At 50.3% G+C, this 20,097-nt stretch overlaps 2 non-coding genes across 2 annotated transcripts; both read left to right on the top strand.

Moving 5' to 3' along the window:
• Window positions 1-2,303: 2,303 nt before the first annotated feature.
• LOC133353101 (U5 spliceosomal RNA) lies at window positions 2,304-2,416 on the top strand. Its single transcript, XR_009756336.1, has one exon. It is a non-coding gene; the product is annotated as a U5 spliceosomal RNA (small nuclear RNA).
• A 10,321-nt stretch (window positions 2,417-12,737) lies between these two features.
• TRNAS-CGA (transfer RNA serine (anticodon CGA)) lies at window positions 12,738-12,819 on the top strand. The gene has a single exon. It is a non-coding gene; the product is annotated as a tRNA-Ser (tRNA).
• Window positions 12,820-20,097: the final 7,278 nt, after the last annotated feature.

Here is a 20,097-nt window from a genome sequence, read left to right as displayed (position 1 = left end):
AATGCACGGGGCCGGTTCGCGTGGCTGGGAAACGCGAGATGCGGCTCAATATCCCCGATCAATCCGACTCCGGCGAGGCCGCGTCTCACGGAGCGGATGTAGGAGAGGAGAGAGATTTGAGAGAGAGATTTGAGAGAGAGATTTGAGAGAGAGATTTGAGAGAGAGATTTGAGAGAGAGATGTGAGAGAGAGATTTGAGAGAGAGATTTGAGAGAGAGATTTGAGAGAGAGATTTGAGAGAGAGATTTGAGAGAGAGATTTGAGAGAGAGATTTGAGAGAGAGATTTGAGAGAGAGATTTGAGAGAGAGATTGGAGAGAGATTGGAGAGAGAGATGTGAGAGAGATTGGAGAGAGAGATGTGAGAGAGATTTGAGAGAGAGATTTGAGAGAGAGATTTGAGAGAGAGATTTGAGAGAGAGATTTGAGAGAGAGATTTGAGAGAGAGATTTGAGAGAGAGATTTGAGAGAGAGATTTGAGAGAGAGATTTTAGAGAGAGATTTGAGAGAGAGATTTGAGAGAGAGATTTGAGAGAGAGATTTTAGAGAGAGATTTGAGAGAGAGATTTGAGAGAGAGATTTGAGAGAGAGATTTGAGAGAGAGATTTGAGAGAGATTTGAGAGAGAGATTTGAGAGAGAGATTTGAAAGATAGATTTGAGAGAGAGATTTGAGAGAGAGATTTGAAAGATAGATTTGAGAGAGAGATTTCAGAGAGAGATTTGAGAGAGAGATTTGAGAGAGAGATTTACGAGAGAGAGATTGGAGAGAGAGAGATTTGAGAGACAGATTGGAGAGAGGTGGGGGTAAGCGCAGAGGCGTCAGACTGAAGCCCATTTCTCAAGTTCACGGCAAGGCGCAGCCCTGCAGCTGCTTGCTTGCACCGCTGCTGCCGGGAGGGGCATCTTCCAATCGCGGTGGGTCCACAGCGATCGTGACTCGAGCACGCTGGCCACACGTGGTGTTGGGAGGATGGCTGTGAGGTTATCCGCACGTTGCCCCCAAACACGGCCACTCTACACCCCGTGTCTTGCCACGATGAACCCGTTGGCACTGCGTCTGGTAGGAACCCACTGGTTCCACCAGCCCACAGGGGTTAACGCAGCCATGATTCCTTGTAAAAGGTTTCAGTTTGGTGTTTTAACATCTTAACACGGCTGTTTTGTTGCCAGAAAAAAAGGGGAAAAAACCTTTGATCATATTTTGGTACTGGCAAAGGAGATCCCATGATAATAATAGGGGGTTTCCCTCATTTTGCTGGAAACAAAACTGAAACCTTTTTACAAGGATTCATGTCTGCATTAACCACAATACTTGCAGTCAAATGCAAACAAAAACACACGATGATAATATATAATGCATTGTCCTTGAAACTGATTGGTCCACACCAAGGGACGGCTTTCTTTTGAGCCTCGACCCAATTGGTGCTCGACCAGAGGACGCCAAAACGCGTACAGCTCAAAGACAACGCACCATCAAAGTAATGAGGGCTCGGGGCGAGCATCTACATCATTGGACCTCCTTTGCCAGTACCAAAATATAATAAAAAAGGGGGGAAAACACTATTATTATATTTTGCTACTGGCAAAGGAGGTCTAATGATGAGATCACATGATGTAGATAAACCGTGTGGGTTGACAGCTACGGATTTGCAATCGGCGCGTTGGTAGGCAATGGCACCCAGAGGAAGACGTCGCTTGTAAATACATCCGTTGACCACGTGTTCATAGAAAGAGAGGGGGGCAGAGGGGGGGGTGAGAGAGTTGGAGAGCGGAGAGAGACGTGGGGGAGAGGGAAAGGATCGAGAGCGAAGGGGAAGGGAGGGGAGAGAGCGGAAAGGGATTAGAGGAGAGATGATGGAAAAGAGAGGATGGGGGGGAGAGAGGAGAGTGGAGATAGATCGAGAGAGGGGAATGGAAAGAGAAGAGAGCGGAGAGAAGAATTTAGAGGAGAGGACAGAAGAGAGAGGGGAGGAGAGAGTGGAGAGACTGTTGACTTTTAAACAACTTTTATTGCCGCCAGCAGCAAAAGCACTGGAGGCGATTTCGATATGAAACACACAAAGTCACCAGCAACACAAATGAAAATAAACGCTACAAATCCACGCGCTGTGGCGCTAAAAGCACCGCGCACAACGCGAAAGAAAAGTCACGTGGTGGTTGTGGTGGTCATCGCGCACGCCACGGTGACGAGCGAGCGCTTCAGAAGGTGAACACCACGAGGGTGCCGTCCACGCTGGTACAGAGGGCTCAGCGGGGGGGGGGGGGGGGTAAAGCAGAGGGGATAGGATGGGGAGAGGAGAGAGCATCTCTGGTTTCTCTTCAAAGCGAATAAATATTTCGCCTTGTACTAAAGATTTCCGTGGAGAGGAGGAACGTAATTAGTGTAAACTATTTTTGTTGCCCTTCAGTGGAAGGGCTCGCCATTTTAATAAAAACAGAATCTGTAATTTGCAAGTGAACTGTTGAAAAAATAAATAAAGGAGAGAGAGAGGGGGGGGGGTGAGAAACAGAGAGGGGAAGAAGAGGAGAGAGGGAGGAGGGGAGAGAGGGAGTGGAGGGGGGGTAGAGAGAGAGGGGGGGGGTAGAGAGAGGGGGTAGAGAGAGAGGGGGAAGGGGTAAGAAGGAGGAGAGTAGAGCGTGAAATCTTTCGTGAAATCTTTCGTTTAAAAAAGGGGGGGGGCACATAAAGCAAAGCATTGGGGAAAAAAACAAACGAAATGGTGAACGAAGCAAATTGCCGACTACACCGAGCATCTTCTTGTTTCCTCTGATCGTAAAACAAGTATAACCCGTAAAAACAAAGTTTTTCACTATAAATCCTTTATATGCGTGGCGGCTAGAGTCCTCTCGTCCTCTGGCTTGAGATGGCTGCCACCTATGGGTCAGATGATTGCATTGCACCATTAAGCAATTGGTAATTAAATATAATATTTTTTCACGAACATTACTTGTCACGCACAATGAGTCTGTGTGGAAAATGTCAGCTCGATTGGATCACGGGAAGTGGGTTAAAAAACGACCGAAAGATTTGCACGGTCGTAAGCGCGCAAGCGAACGAACTTAATATAAAGGATTTTTAAAAAGGAAGGGAGAGGGAGGGAGGGAGGAGGGGAGATGGGGTAGCGTGGGGGACGCGCATGAATGAAACATGGGGGGCGCGCGCGTGTGTCCCCGGGGCGCGCGACTTTGTGGCGTCGCTGCCGTCGTGAACGAGCAAAGCCGCCGGCAAGTCCGGCCAGGGCACGGGACGCATCGTGCCGCACGAAGGCGTCACCGCCGTGGCGTCGGCACTTTGACGACGACAACAACACCACGACATTGCTCGAGTGATCCACCAGCCTGCGTTTGGGATTTAGTCCACCACGTGCTCAGTCGCGTGTTGTAGCCGCCTGAACTCATTACTCCGAGTTCAATCCCTGACCACGGCTAACATCGGCGAGGATGCTACGAACCCGTCCAGCCCACCACCACCATCACCACCCTGGCTCTCTCCCACGTCCCCGGCCATCGGACGAAGGCGGTGTGGTCGCCGCTCTGCGATGGCGCTTCTGCGGCCGTCTGGAACGCTCTTCCTTCCGATATTAGGAAGCCGCTGGAAGCTGTGCGCTCTCAAATCATCATCGAGATTGACAAACTCATTTCTTTGCAATCGCTTTTTGTGTTTAGTCTGTTGGTTCGCACCCCCGATTAGCACGGTTGGCTACGTACGGTGCGAAAGAAGTTCAACACACAGCACATACATTACCAGTGTGGTGAAATAATGATAATTGTTTTTTTACCCTTTTATCTGGCAACAAAACTGACACCTTTTTTACCAGGAGTCATGTTTGCATTGATCACAATACTTGCGGTCATAATGCAAACAAAAAAACACAACTCTGATAATGATATGCACTGTCCTTGAAGTTGATTGGTCCACATCCGAAACAGCTTTCCTTAGAGCCTAGTCTCACATGGTGTTGGACCAGATGACGCCAAAAGGCGCACAACTCAAAGACAATGCACCATCAGAGTATGAGAGCTCGGGGTAAGCATTTACACCATTGGAACCTCATTTGCCAGTAGAAAAATATGATATGTTTCCTTAGTGCATACATTATCAGAGTTCTGTGTTTTTTTTGCATTCCGACTGCAGGTATTGTGGTCAATGCAAACATGATTCCTTGTAAAAAAAGGTGTCAGTTTTGTTGCCAGATAAAAGGGTAAAAAACCAATTATCATATTTTGCTACTGGCAAATGAGGTTCCAATGGGGTCAATGTGGTGAAGTATGGACAATCACCCCCCCCCCCCATTCCCCTACACGCCTTTCTCTCGACACCGCGAGCTGCGTGAGAAGCACGTGGGAGCACATCGGGAAGGTGGGAGGGGGAGGTTTGGTCCGGCAGGAGGGGGGGGGGGTGGAACTCTTTCCTGGGGGGGGGGGGGGTAAAGGGGGGAGGGTGGAGGGGAGAACTCTTCCCTGGGGGGGTGAGGGGCGGGGCGAGGGCTCCATTCCCTGATCGATGGGACCGTCCCTCGGGAGGGGTGGTGTTGGTGGGGGTGTTCGCTGCAGGGCCCATCTGCTAACGGGACTAATTTAATCACCCTGCCACTTAGCGGGTGTGTTGGGGGGGGTGGGTGGAGATTGGGAACGCGGCGTGAGCACGCCTCGTGGACAACTGAAACTCGACCGAAGCAGCCGCAGCAGCGGCGGCCAAAGAGACAAAGGGATGCAGCAGGCTGAGTGAGCAGTGCATCACATTGTGTTCGAGAAGAGGCCCGGGGCAATGGTGACGCCACACAATCTCCGCAACTACAAAGTTCATCGCCAGGCGAAGTCCATCGGCTCCTGTTCTTGTACGTGACGACAGCTCGTCGTCGCAGTGGCTGATATAATCGTCATCATCACGGAGACCCGTAGACTCACGCAGTGAACCACTGATTTTCATGGAGAGCCATCGACTCAAATGGAGACTCAAGGGTTTTGTTGGAGACCCATCGACCCACGAAGAGACCGACTCACATGCAGACCCATAGAGTTCCATAGAGACCCATAGACTGACGTAGAGACCCGTAGACTTAATGAAGACGGCAGATAACAAGAGCGGTGTGATGGATTGATCAATGCTTTCATCGTCTGTCAACCTACCGACAGAGTAGCGATATGAAAACGACGATGATGATGATCATGACAGGGGGAAGTTCCAACATCGATCATCAGAGAAGACACCGAGTCGAGCGTCTTCGTCACCGCGCGCGTCTTAGGAATCATCAACAAGACAAAGATCCCCCGTGTACCCTTCACAGGCTGTTGGGGCAAGTGCCGTTAGCGAGCATCAGCACCTGTGAAGGCCGGCACGGCACCACGCCTGCAACAGCAGCAGCAACAGCAGCAGCAACAGCAGCAGCAGGAACAGCAGCAGCAGCAACAACAGCAGCAGCAACAGCAGCAGCAGCAACAGCAGCAGCAGAAACAGCAGCAGCAGCAACAGCAGCAGCAGCAACAGCAGCAGCAACAGCAGCAGCAGCAACAGCAGCAGCAGCAACAGCAGCAGCAACAGCAGCAACAGCAGCAGTAGCAGCAGCAACAGCAACAGCAGCAACAGCAGCAGCAACACAGCAGCAGCAGGAGCAGCAACAGCAGCAGCAGCAACAGCAGCAGCAGCAACAACAACAACAGCAGCAACAGCAGCAGCAACAGCAGCAGCAACAGCAGCAACAGCAGCAGCAGCCAACCCACTGCTTCATTGACACCGCTGATGAGCCCAACTCTCTCGTAGCATTGCCCGGCGCTTGCTGATGATCACGATGATCACGATGATAATGATGATGATCACGATGATGATCACGATGATGATGATGGAGTCTCAAGGTGCTATCTATGACCCCCAGGTCTCGAGCTCTTTCTTACCCGCGCTGTGTGGCTCGCTCCGAACGACCGCTCCTCGCCCCGTGACCATCGCTCGCTCACTCACTCGCAGGGGTGAGATCGCTGTTTGAAATAGGGGGGTAGGGGGGGTGAGGATGCCACACCCCTCCCCCCTCAGCCCCTGCCCCCCTTTCCTATTCTCAACCCCCCCCTCCCCCCCGTATCTGACGCCCACAGCCACATTCGCTGTCGGCTCTAACAACGCAAACATCAACATCGGCGTCAGCATCGGCGTGGTTGCGTTCGAATGTGAGTCACAACATAACCAGGCACACAATCAGCCTCCTCCTTCCCGTATTTGTCTCGCCACACGATCACTTTAACGCGCAGGCTTTCGCGTCCAAATGCTATTTCTAATAATTCTGGCTAATTTGCCCGATGAAGCTGGTTGCAATCTCCAGCGAAACTTCGCAGGACTCAAATTGTCAATGATGTGGGGCTCCCTCCAACGTCACCGCTGTGCTAAAAGCAGTTTCTAATTTTTTTACACGCACCTTTACATCAGCCGCACCTAGTTTACACAACAAAGGCTCTTTCCTAACACCGTGCTTCAGCCGCACCGAACCTCACAATAATAATATCCAGGGCCTACCTTGGCTCCTCCCACCCTCAACCAGTATATATACAAGGACTGTTTTCTTGGAATTTCTCTCACTTGATGCAGATATCGTGCTGTGACGGTTCCACCTGAAGACGGAAGCTTGTGTTGCCTCCAAAACGTCGTAAGTTTTATTTTATTTATTTTACTTTTATTCATTTAAATGTTTTACCTACGTGACTTTACCGAAAAAACCTAAGAATATACAGTTTCTAATTGCCACGTTTTGTTAACGTTACCGACCTCATTCATTGGTGGTGGTGGGTTAACAACACAGCAGTTCTATTCACGCGAACGAACCCAACACACCTTGATTACGAACCTCCACGTGATATAATCAACGTATTTTTTTTACACATTCCATCAGCCGCACGGCCCTCTCTGAGAGTACATAACTTCACGAGCTGTGATGAAACACAAGCTACACTCCGAGCCGGTTTCGACACTCAACGTCTCATCAGCAGCGTGAGGATTTTCCTGAGCCAATTCTGGCGTACTGCCAGATGCGTATATGCAAGGACTTGTTTTCGGCTTGCAGTGTCTCATCAGCAGAGTCAGGCTTGGCTTGCTTGAGCCAGTGCTGGCGATCTGCCAACAGATGTTCAGAGGCGACAACTCTCCGGCCTCAGCTAAATAGCATCGCCCCCCGAGAGCGAGCACCCGGCAGGACCCTCTTGACAAGGAGTCACAGGGCAGGACCCTCTTGCCAAGGAGTCACCGAGTCACGGGGCAGGACTCTCTTGACAAGGAGTCACGGGGCAGGAGCCTCTTGGCAAGGAGTCACCGAGTCACGGGGCAGGATCCTCTTGACAAGTAGTAACCGAGTCACGGGGCAGGACCCTCTTGGCAAGGAGTCACCGAGTCACGGGGCAGGACTCTCTTGACAAGGAGTCACGGGGCAGGACCCTCTTGACAAGGAGTCACGGGGCTGGACCCTCTTGACAAGTAGTAACCGAGTCACGGGGCAGGATCCTCTTGGCAAGGAGTCACCGAGTCACGGGGCAGGATCCTCTTGGCAAGGAGTCACCGAGTCACGGGGCAGGACCCTCTTGAGAAGTAGTCATCGAGTCACCGGGCAGGACCCTCTTGACAAGGAGTCATCGGGCAGGACCCTCTTGACAAGTAGTCACGGGGCAGGATCCTCTTGCCAAGGAGTCACCGAGTCACGGGGCAGGACTCTCTTGACAAGGAGTCACCGGGCAGGACCCTCTTGACAAGGAGTCACGGGGCTGGACCCTTTTGACAAGTAGTAACCGAGTCACGGGGCAGGATCCTCTTGGCAAGGAGTCACCGAGTCACGGGGCAGGATCCTCTTGGCAAGGAGTCACCGAGTCACGGGGCAGGACCCTCTTGAGAAGTAGTCACCGAGTCACCGGGCAGGACCCTCTTGACAAGGAGTCACCGGGCAGGACCCTCTTGACAAGGAGTCACGGGGCAGGATCCTCTTGCCAAGGAGTCACGGGGCAGGACCCTCTTGAGAAGTAGTCACCGAGTCACCGGGCAGGAGCCTCTTGCCAAGGAGTCACCGGGCAGGACCCTCTTGGCAAGGAGTCACGGGGCAGGATCCTGTTGGCAAGGAGTCACGGGGCAGGACGCTCTTGACAAGGAGTCACAGGGCAGGAGCCTCTTGCACAGAGACGCGTGGACGCCCACGTGTCTCTGTGCAATGCTGCGTGGTGACTCAAGGCTTGGGAAGGCCTCGAGCCAGCGGTGGGTAGAGCATTGCCGTGGATTATGATGGCGCGTTGTTGTTGTTGTTGTTATATATCGGGTCGACGTGACGACCGTGCAACCACTAGATGCCGCTATATTCTTTCAAGAGAATCTTGCATCGATACAATGCGGGGTGGAAGCGATTCGTGGCACGTGGGTGCCCCCCCCGCCCCCCGTCCCACCACCACACACAACTATTTATTGTCCTAGAACTCCGCTTGAGCAATCATCAGGCGCGTGCGGTGCTCCTCCTAACGCTGTTCGACTCTCGCGTGATGCTGGCAGCAGCAAATATTGTTCAGGAGCTACAATGCCAATGTCAAGGTTCAGCTGCTGATGATGATGATCACGACGAGAGGGCTTCAGAGAGACAGAGAGTTCGTGTCGTCATGGGACCTCCTTTGCCAGTACCAAAATATACTGATAGGGTTTTCCCCCTTTTTTTCTGGCAACAAAACTGACACCTTTTTGCTCACCCCGAGCTCTCATTACTCTGGTAGTGCGTTGTCTTTGAACTGTGCGCCTTTTGGCGTCATCTGGTCGAACACCATATGAGACTAGGCTCTAAAGAAAGCTGTCTCTGGTGTGGACCAATCAGTTTCAAAGACAATGCATAAATTATCAGAGTATTGTTTTTTGTTTGCATTTGACTGCAAGTATTGTGGTTAATGTAAGCATGATTCCTTCCAAAAGGTGTCAGTTTTGTTGTCAGAAAAAATGGGGAAAACCCTATTAGTTCGTGTCGTGTCGCTGTTCCTCCTCCGCCGTTGGAGAGGCCCAGACCACAGTGGGCTCACTGTGCGGTCCGTAGTGTGGGTCACATGGCCACAGTCGCAATCCTCTTGCGTGTGTCGTTAGTGTGTCTCTATGAGTCTCTATGTGTCCCTGTGAGTCTCAATGTATCTCTGTCTCTATGTGTCTCTCTATGTATCTCTATGAGTATCTATGTATCTCTACGGGTCTCTATGTATCTCTACGGATCTCTACGTATCTCTGTGCGTCTCTATGTATCTCTACGGATCTCTATGAGTCTCTATGTATATCTGTGCCTCTATGTGTCTCTGCGCGTCTTTGTGTCTCTACGGATCTCTATGAGTCTCTATGTATCTCTACGTGTCTCTATGTGTCTATGACAGGTCTCTATGTATCTCTACGGGTCTCTATGTATCTCTGACAGGTCTCTATGTATCTCTACGGGTCTCTATGAGTCTCTATGTATCTCTATGAGTCTCTATGTATCTCTGACGTGTCTCTATGTGTCTATGGCTTCACGACACGGTCCGTAGAGTGGGTTGCACGGCCGTCACCGCCCCGCGTGTCGAGTCTTTCATCCGCCACCGAGCGGCGCTGTCTCTAGCGCGCGTTATGCGGATTACGTAACAACGCCAGCGCCACCGCTGCCGCTGGGAGATTGAATATTGCTGCTGCTGCTGCCTCCACGCACCGCGAGATTAATAAGGATGGAAATAGCCTTGGCAAGTGCCTGCGAAGATCAGCGGTGACCCGCGATACGAGACCGCTGGCGTCCGCTCGCATTACGCCAGGGTCCCCGTGCACTGCACATCAACGGCGATTGTTCTCGACATCGTCGTCGTCGTCGCGACACGTGGTCGATCCACTGCTGAATGCATCGCTCGCCACGTCGACCGTCTCGCACGCACGCGTACGCGCGCATCGTTGATTCACCACGCACGATGGCGAGCTGTCGTTGGTGGTGGTCAGTCGCTTCTGAGAAAGAGCCACGCAGTTCAGTGGGTCTTACTTGGTATAATAACAATACATTGTACCGGTAGGAACCTCCTGGTTACACCAGCCCACAGGGGATTGTTGTGTCCGTCCGTCCGTCCGTCGTGCATCCAAAAATGGGAGGGGTGGGGCTGGGTGGAGAAGGGAGGGTGGGGAGGGGCTGGGTGGGGAGGGTGGAGCTGGGTGGGGGGTGGGAGGGTGGGGAGGGGCTGGGTGGGGAGGATGGAGCTGAGTGGGGGGTGGGGGTGGGAGGGGTGGGCAGGGTGGGGAGGGTGGAGCTGGGTGGGGGGTGGGAGGGGTGGGGCTGGGTGGGGAGGGGCTGGTCACCCCGTGGTGCCCTTATAAAACTCAACGTTTAACCTACTCACGCCGGCTTGTGCCCACCCTCACAGTCGGGCATATTTGCGGAATACACCACGCCGCCGTTGACCCTGCAGGCCATTGACCGAGCAACCCAACATTCCTACCAGCTCCCTCCGCAGGAGGAATGTGTTGTAGCTTAGTAATGGTGACCACCCTCGCTGTTCTCCCACGTGGAGCGAAATTCTCGTTAAAAGTGGAATTCGTGGCCAGACATCCCAGTATAGCAGGGCCCTCCTGCAAATGAGTCCCGAGACTCAGCGAGGCTTTCCTGGGTAAATAATGGGCATCGTCATCATTGTCATCATCATCAACTCATCATCATCATCGCAATGTTAGATCCCGCGATATTCACACGAACATTGTACCGACCATCCCATCACAGAATCGTCACCGATTTCGTCCTATAATCATTGTAACCATGATGCAAACATGACAACTGTCATGTTTATTTATCCATAAATGACGTCACGCACCTGGGGGGGGTCAGACATTTGTGACGATGTGTGACGAGGGGGGGGGGGGTGAGAAATGTGACGTCACATCAAAATGCGCAAATTTAAATGAATATAGACAACACGTTCTACTTAATGAAATAGACTTTTTAATAAATGTTTTCTCCTACAACATCAGAGTGCAGCGCCACATTAAATACGCACTACAATGACAATAGTTTAAAGCGATTTGAAGAATGTTTTATATTTTGGGGGGGGGGGCAGAGCTTTGTGACGTCATATTTGAGGGGGGGGGTCTGACTTTTTGTGACGCCGTGTGACGAGAGGGGGGGGGGGGGTAAAAAATCGTCCAAAACGTGTGACGTCATTTATGGACGGCCCCTGAGGCCACGTGAGGCGTCGAAGGCTCGCCGGCAGGAGGCCATGGGGCTGAGCCAGGTGCCATGGGGGTCTGACTGAGATCGTTTTAATCTTTGACTCGAGATCAATTGGGGATCACATTTTCAAGTTTTCAAGTTCATTTATTTCGTATAGCCCTGTGAGCCATTTTCGGCTTAGAATCGGGGGGGGGGCAGAGCTTTGTGACGTCATATTTGAGGGGGGTGACGTCATTTATGGACGGCCCCTTTGCTGGACTGAGTCCTACCCCCGGCGATTGTTTGACCATACTTCCCCTCGCTGGTCACTGAGGAGCGATGGGATCGCGCTGATGGGCATCGCGACATCGCAGCGCCTCCCCGCGGCTGCTTCTACGTCAGCGCAATAGCGTAATGCCGCGTGATCGATACAAATAATAAAGACATTATACTCTTTGGTTCTTTCGGTAAAGTCACGTAGGTATAAGATAAATTAAATTTAATTAATAAATTAAATTAAATACATTTTATTTTATACAATAAAATTACATAAATTTTATTTATACAATAAAATACATTTAATTTATTTTATACAATAAAATTAAATTAATTGTATTTAATTTTCTTGGTTCTTTCGGTAAAGTCACGTAGAAGGGAAACAATAAAATAAAACAAATAAGACAGCCCTGTTCTTCACCTGAGGACGGCTGCTTGCGTTGTGGCCGAAATGTCGTGAGAATTATTTTATTATGTTTTTAAAAAATTTATTTTTTCATTTCCCTTCTACGTGACTTTACCGAAAGAACCAAGAAGATGAATCCCTGCAGTCACGAAAGCTTTAAATCGAAATGTATTTAATTTATTTTATTTTCTACCTACGTGACTTTAACGAAATAACCAAAGAGTATGGATCCCTGCAGTCACGAAAACTTAAGATCTAGAAATAATCAAGACACTTGCAGAATTACTTCAGAATAGATTCCGAAACGTTGAATCAGCTGGCGACGCTGCCGAAGCTCTCGCTTGCAGTGGGGCACAAGCAGCGTTAACAATCAAAATCAACACAACGTGTTCGTCAATAAGAGCACAGGGTAACCTTACAAGGAAAAACACCATAGGCGACTTCTAGATTTGAAGCTTTCGTGACTGCAAATATTCATATTCTTAGGTTGTTTTCGGTAAAGTCACGTAGGTAAAAAATTAAAATCCATAATTTTACTATTATTAATTTTAATTTTTTACCTACGTGACTTTACCAAAAAAACCTAAGAATACCATAGGCGACGTTTCAGGCAATGGACCTCTGACGTAGGCCCATTGCCCGAAACGTCGCCTATTGTTTTCTTTTAAGGCCACAGTGCTGTTGAAGAATGCGTTGCTTCTTTAAAAATCCCTGATTTCGAGTATCATACCTTGAGCATAGTTTAGGTGCTGTGAAGAAGGGTCATTGCCCGAAACGTCGCCTATTATTTACTTATATTTTTTCCTTTAAAGGCCACGCCAATGCGTTACGTTGTTGTTTTTTATCGCAACGTAATCGACGCGTCGTCGTTTGCAATGCACCCACGTGGTCACCGAGTCAGCCGAGGCGCACGTGGAAGTCATGGTGGCCGAGTGGTTAAGGCGTTGGACTCGAAATCCAATGGGGTCTCCCCGCACAGGTTCAAATCCTGTCCATGACGTCCTATAAAGAATATTTTTATGTTACCATTTCAAAACTTCCATTCAAAGATCAATGCGGTTAATCGATGCGCCCCCATCAGCATCATCGGCCACGATCGATACGCTGCTGGATGAAGGCTTCACCAAGCCCAAGTTCCCTTCGGGGCTCAAATATGAATGAAAGACGCAGCACAAAGCCATGCCATTGTGGCCATGCGACCCACGCTATGGGGCCGTAAATCCATAAAGTCACAGAGTGATCTTGATTAGAAGCTTTCGTGACTGCAAGGATTCATATTCTTAGGTTTTTTTCGGTAAAGTCACGTACTTTTATTAATTTTAATTTTTTACCTACGTGACTTTACCGAAAAAACCTGAGAATATGAATCACTGAGTGATCTTGATTTGAAGCTTTCGTGACTGTTGGGATCCATACTCTTTGGTTCTTTTGGTAAAGTCACGTAGGTAGAAATAAAATATAAATACATTACGACGTTTCGATTGCAACACAAGCAATCATCATCAGGTGGAGAAACCGCAGCAATAATTTTTGTTTTGAAGTGGGAGAGAGATGCCGTGGTAAGAGGTTATATAGGTAAGAGAGAGGGGAGGGGCAAGGGGGGAGAGGGGGGGTAGAGGGAGGGGGGGCGTTGCGTGGACGGGGGAGGTCACTCGGAAACACGGGCAGTGCAGCAGCAATGCCAATGCAGCAGCAATGCCAATGCAGCAGCAATGCCAATGCAGCAGCAATGCCAATGCAGCAGCAATGCCAATGCAGCAACAATGGCAATGCAGCAGCAATGCCAATGCAGCAGCAATGCCAATGCAGCAGCAATGCCAATGCAGCAGCAATGCCAATGTAGCAGCAATGCCAATGCAGCAACAATGCCAATGCAGCAGCAATGCCAATGCAGCAGCAATGGCAATGCAGCACAGAGTGATGCACAGAGACCCAAGGAGATGCACAGAGTCGCAGTCCAGACAAGCCACAGGAAAGCGATTTGAGAGTATTTGACTGCGACACATTTCCACATGAGCTACTTAGTTGAGCTATCGTGACCAAGGGCGCTTCTGAAACAAGTATAACCCGTAAAAACAAAGTTTTTCACTATAAATCCTTTATATGCGTGGCGGCTAGAGTCCTCTCGTCCTCTGGCTTGAGATGGCTGCCACCTATGGGTCAGATGATTGCATTGCACCATTAAGCAATTGGTAATTAAATATAATATTTTTGTCCTAAAAAGTGTAAAATTTTGGAAAAAAATGTTCACGAACATTCATTGTCAAGCACAACGAGTCTGTGTGGAAAATGTCAGCTCGATTTGATCACGGGAAGTGGGTTAAAAAACGGCCGAAAATTTGCACGGTCCTAAGCAAGCAAGCAAGCACGCAAGCACGCAAGCACGCAAGCAAGCAAGCAAGCGAACTTAATATAAAGGATTTAAAAAGAGCGATATAGTTCGGTGTAGGGCTGAACGATTAATCGATTTCTAATCGAAATCGCAATTTGAAACAATGCGATTATCAAATCGCAAAGGCTGCGATTTTTTTGCTATTTGAAAAGTCCTGTGACCTATTGGAATTGTTTTATTTTTAATTATTATAACTTTATTTAACTTCTAAATTGTTCTATGTTTGATTGTTCTATTTCAATGAAAACTTTTAATAAATACATGTTGGAAGCAATTCATATCTTTTAAGTTCTCATCCCTGCATGATAATTTATAGAGCAGTTCATATTTTCATGGTACCGTGTAGCAATGCTCCATCACATATTTAAAATCTATTACACAGTGAATATTGAACTGAAGCTTGACTTAAAAAAATATAATCACAATATCTGTCAGAAAAATCGCAATTAGATATTTTCTCCCCATATCGTTCAGCCCTAGTTCGGTGGGCCGTACCTGGTAAAATAAAAATAAAAATTCAAGAATATCCGAGTCTTTATTTGAGTGGCCGATGTCAGCTACTGCTGCGTATATTCGCACAGGCATCGAGAACGTAATTTTAGCTGTGACGGTCCCACCTGATGACGGAGACTTGTGTTGCCTCCGAAACGTCGTGATTTATTATTTTATTATTTCCATTATTACTTTTATTAACTTTTAATTTTATTTTTTACCCACGTGACTTTACCGAAAGAACCTAAGAGTATGAATCCTTGCAGTCACGAAAGCTTCAAATCTAGAATTGGCTGTGTGCACACACGGGTGCAGTGGCTCCCTGTGGCCACGGGAGGGAGACATTGCACCAGCGAGTCTATGACACAGAGAGAGGGGTGAGTGAGGTCGCTACCGTGTATGACGGGTGCTAAAAGATAAACCACTTCTCACGACTGCCTGTCACTTAGAACAAGACAAAGACCCCCCGCCACATAGCCCTTCACAGGCTGTCGGGGCAAGGGCTGTCAGCGCGGTCATGTTGTTACACATCGTAGCAGGAGGTCATTTGAGGCTGAGTCGACCTAGGGGAGGCACAGGACACGGTTCAGATAATCGCCAATCGTGTTGGCCGTGAGCGGGAATTGAACTCGGGTCGCCGGGTTCGTGGCGCAGCGGAGCGCTAACCACTGCACCACCGCTCCCCAACACACTCAACATAGGCGGGCGCACACACACACACGTGCACACACGTGCACACACGTACACACACGTACACACACGTGCACACACACGTGTACACACACACGTGCACACACACGTACACACACGTGCACACACACGTGCACACACACGTGCACACACACGTACACACACGTGCACACACACGTGCACACACACACGTGCACACACACACGTACACACACACGTGCACACACACGTACACACACACGTACACACACGTGCACACACACGTGTACACACACACGTGCACACACACGTACACACACGTGCACACACACACGTGCACACACACACGTGCACACACACACGTACACACACACGTGCACACACACGTACACACACACGTACACACACGTGCACACACACGTGTACACACACACGTGCACACACACGTACACACACGTGCACACACACGTGCACACACACACACGTGCACACACACGTACACACACGTGCACACACACGTGCACACACACGTGCACACACACACGTGCACACACACACGTACACACACACGTACACACACGTGCACACACACGTGCACACACACACGTACACACAGGTACACAGACACGTACACACACGTGCACACACACGCGCACACACGCCCAGACGAAGCCAAGGAGGCTCCATTTAATTTTAAACGCTTCTTGATTTTTGTTGTTGTACCCAAACTCTCTTGATAAAGAGTAGAAATAAAGAAACAAAGACTAAATGTGTAGTGACATCGCGAGCTGTCACTGTTGTAATGCTGGCCCTAGACAGGCACGGCGTGCGGTGTAACCACACCACGAGGTTGTGGCTGCAGTACCGGCGCCAGAGGCGCTCGGTCAGCGCTGATTGACAGCCCGTGGATTCCACCACGCTCGGTGTGCATTGCCAGCCCCTACCAAGGGTGGCACAGTCGGGTTTTTTACAATCGGGTTTAATTGTCTTTTTATATTAAACCCGATCATCTGAGATTGGGAGAAATCCGGTTTAATTGGTTCTAATTGCAGAACCGCACTTCTCAACGATGGGCTTCGTCCATTCCAAACTCAGGAACTCACTGGCGCCCACGATTGCGGAGGAGAAGCTCGTGTTCATCAAGACCAACCTGCCCGCCGCATTCTACGACTACCCCGTGCCCGACGTCCCCGAGTACGATAGCAGCACCGACGAGGAAGCAGCCTAAGCCTTGGATCAGAGTTTCGTATTCATTAAACCAGGTTTTAATTCCCCGATTGTATTAAAGAAAAAACCCGATGCCTGCCGCTGGAAAAATCGGGGTTTTTCCAGCCATTGGCCCTACAGGATCGGCTGCGAGAGCGCTGGCCGTAGGGAAGGGGTTACTGGGGCACGCTGGTTGACCCAAGAGGACACGTGACCGCTCAAGTCTACAGAGGGGGCCCCGAGTGGTCACGTGGACCGGGCCGGGATGCCGCTCGAGGGGCTCTGGGAGGTGGTCGTGGCCAGGGGCGATGCCCGCCACGCCGCAGAGGGTATCAGCCGTGTGTGTGTGTGCACGTGTATGTGTGTGTGTACGTGTGTGTGTGTGTACGTGTGTGTGTACGTGTGTACGTGTGTGTACGTGTGTGTGTGCACGTGTGCACGTGTGTGTGTACGTGTGCGTGTGTGTGCACGTGTGTGTGCACGTGTGTGTGTACGTGTGTGCACGTGTGCACACGTGTGTGCACGTGTGTGTGTGTACGTGTGTGTGTACGTGTGTGTGCACGTGTGTGTGTGTGTTGTTGTTCATCCTGAAGAAGCCTTCGTCTACGTCCTACTGAGGTCTCCAACACGTGGACCTGGACCCGAGCTGTGGTCCGGTCCGTAGTAGCAGTTACGTGGTAACTAGTGTTGTTAGTCTGGTGGTCACCACCCGGTTAACTACACCAGTTACTGTGTGATTAGTGTGGTTAGCCTGGTGATCACCACCCTGTTAACTACACCAGTTATGGTGTAATTAGTGTAGCTCGCCTGGTGGTCACCACCATAGGTTGTTATTCTGTTAAGGGGCAGTTACCCCTTTTGTGTTGGTGTTAATAAATGTGTTGCCTCCAAAGAGTACGTCTACGACTCAGTTGAACTCTCTACAAATGAACAAAACCACGTGTGGGGCAGTCACGGCGAACATCTGTTGGGTGAGTTGCGCCGAGTGGCAAAACGTGTCGGGTCACAGTCGTCATCATCGTCATCACTGTCGTCATCATCATCAACGTCATCATCATCAACGTCGTCATCATCATCATCACCGTCATCATCATCACCGTCATCATCATCAACGTCGTCATCATCATCACCGTCATCATCATCGTCATCATCGTCATCACCATCATCATCATCGTCGTCGTCATCATCATCACCTTCATCACAGTCATCATCATCACCACTATCATCATCACCACTATCATCACCAGTCTAACCGAGGAATTCAAGTGTGCAAAAACCAGGCTCCAGATGACACTGAATGAATCTCGAGACCCAGTGGTGAGCAACAACGCGCCGACCTTGGCAACTGGGCGCAAATGGAGGCCAAGAAAAGCAGTCCAGGAGGCAACAGCAGCCCTCAGACACGCTGACATTGTGGGTCATGTTCAGCAAGGGAGAGGAGGCCTTGGGCTAACTAGCCGTGCTGCTTGGAGTAAGGCCACTGCACCAGAGCGGCGGAAGTTGGTAGTGCAGGAAGTACGCCATCAGGAGGAGGCTGCAAGGTGGGCCAAGGCAGTCTCTCTTGCCAAACAGGGACAGTGGACTCGATGGGACAGTGTGGAGAAGAGGAAGATCGGCTGGATGGATCTGTGGGCCATGGAAGCGAGGCGGTTGAGCTTTTCCATCAGAGCAACATATGACGTCCTTCCAACACCAATTAATCTTCACCAATGGTATGGTGAAGATCCGGACTGTGCCCTCTGTTCCATGCCAGCCAACCTCAGGCACATTCTCACAGGGTGTAAAACAAGCCTCACCCAAGGACGCTACACTTGGCGTCACAACCAAGTCCTTAAAAACCTTGCGTCCGCCCTGGAGGACAAGCGAGCTGCCACCAACTCCCTACCACCCCCAGCAGCATCACACCCCTTACGGACGACCTTTGTCCGCGAAGGGGCTAAACCACCGAAGAGCGGCTCTACACCATCAGAGCGAGACCAGCTGTGCTTGGCCCGCGACTGAAAAATGCTAGCTGACATTGGCCGGCAACTTGTGTTTCCTCCGGAAATCGCAACCACCACCCTAAGACCTGACATGGTGCTCTGGTCCCGTTCGCTCAAGAAGGTCTTCATCATTGAGCTCACAGTACCCTGGGAGGACTCAGTAGATGAGGCTTATGAGCGAAAACATCTGCGCTATGCCGATCTAGCTGCCGAAGCACGGCATCATGGCTGGAACACAGAAGTCCGACCAGTGGAGGTGGGCTGCAGAGGTTTTGTGGCAACATCTACAACCAGACTGCTTAGAGACCTGGGAATTAAGGGCCAGAGCCAGCGTTCGGCAATCAGAGCTGTATCGGAGGTGGCAGAAGGCAGCAGTCAGTGGCTCTGGATGAAGAGGAAAGACCCCAGCTGGGCCCCAAAGTGAGAGGGCCAGGAGGTATGCAGTCAACAATGCTTGACTCAGGGATGAGGACGCCCCTGCCATGCATAGTCCCATGGGATGTTGGCTATCAACAACAAGGCAACTCCTATGACTAATTGGGAATGGGACGCAAGCGTAGGATTGATCACCCTGTCGCTGGCCGCCTTTGGGGAGGGTGTATAGTGTGAAAGGCCGAAACACCCGAGGAACCAAAGGTTCACTACTGACGATGCGCTCCCCAAATTTCACCAGGCTCATTGTTCATGAACTCTTGGAAGTGCTTGCACAAAGGATAGTAACATCTCATCCTGTGTTCTTGGAATCATCATCACCGTCATCATCATCACCGTCATCATCGTCGTCGTCATCATCATCACCGTCGTCCCATCGCCGTCGTCATCACCGTCGTCGTCACCACCGTCATCATCATCATCACAGTCGTCGTCATCATCACGACCACGCCAAGGCCCTCCCCGGCTGGGGTGACCGGTCATGCAAAATCGATCCATTCCAATCAGCTCGATTAATCGAACCCATAACATGCCAACGATGTCACCAAGCCCAATCGTTCACCTCCCGTCCAGCGGCACGCGTGCGGAGAGAGGTGAGGCTTCTGTCCCCCCCCCCCCACCAACTATATCCGTCTTATCCGATTAGGTTGACCAATTGAAGCGGTAATCTGTCGAGTGATGGGTTCATTCATCAGTTATCAGCTGAAACCGTCACCTCGAGGGTAATAGGATTACAGCCCAGCTCTTGAATAAACACCCCAACTCGATTCACTACGATGGAAATGACTCGGAGATGGACCGCTGAGTGCAAGCACGAGGGAGGGTGGGGGAGTGGCGGCGCAGTGGTTAGCGCACTGCACCATGGACCCGGGTTCGATTCCCAACATCGATGACGAGCGATGTCCGATCCTCGCCTCCTGATCCCTTTCGCCAGCCCGCTGTGACCAGCGTGGCGAAGTATGGTCAAACAAAACTCCACTACAGATCAGGCGTGGAGGGGGTTGGGGCGGGTGTGGTGTTCATCCTGCGGTGGATTGACAAAGGCCCGTGAATTATAATTGACATATTTTATACTGTAAGTAAATCTCAAAGCAAAACAGCCAAA

The sequence above is a fragment of the Lethenteron reissneri genome, chromosome 5 (genome assembly GCF_015708825.2).
Source record: "Lethenteron reissneri isolate LAM-NWPU_2019-01 chromosome 5, ASM1570882v1, whole genome shotgun sequence".
Classification (NCBI taxonomy): domain Eukaryota; kingdom Metazoa; phylum Chordata; class Hyperoartia; order Petromyzontiformes; family Petromyzontidae; genus Lethenteron; species Lethenteron reissneri.
This window is presented reverse-complemented; position numbering and strand designations above follow the sequence as displayed.